At 38.4% G+C, this 464-nt stretch overlaps 1 long non-coding RNA gene across 1 annotated transcript in view; it reads left to right on the plus strand.

Moving 5' to 3' along the window:
• LOC139757178 (uncharacterized) overlaps window positions 1-464 on the plus strand; it is a 221,445-nt gene that overhangs the window by 191,896 nt on the left and 29,085 nt on the right. The window lies entirely within an intron of this gene.

Here is a 464-nt window from a genome sequence, read left to right on the forward strand (position 1 = left end):
TAAAACCACAACTTCCTATCCACAACCAGGCCTTAGACCTTTCCTTCCTTTACCCTAGGCACTTTACATGCCATGGTTCAGTCCATTGACAGCACATCAACCTAAGTGTACCACATTGTTTCAGTTGCACGCCTTTCACACTTGCGCAAGCTCAGGCACTGATTGTTCAAAATCTTTTAACCCTCATCCTTCCATCTCCAGTTTCGTCTGCCTGTTCTTGTTCCTTCCATTTCTGACATATATCCTCTTTGTCAACCTTTCCTCTCAAAAGTCAGAGGAACACATTTTAACATTTTGTATACTACTTTGGTTTAGACTGAATAAAAATGGAAAGCAATTAAGAAGCTTTCATCATGTATGATGGTAAAAGGTTTAAGTACTAGTGAGCAAAAGGTATATGCTTAAGAAAATGGTTGGGAAAATCTGTTGAAGACTGTTATGAAGAAAACTAATACCAACATGAA

This window comes from Panulirus ornatus, chromosome 25, assembly GCF_036320965.1.
Source record: "Panulirus ornatus isolate Po-2019 chromosome 25, ASM3632096v1, whole genome shotgun sequence".
Lineage (NCBI taxonomy): Eukaryota > Metazoa > Arthropoda > Malacostraca > Decapoda > Palinuridae > Panulirus > Panulirus ornatus.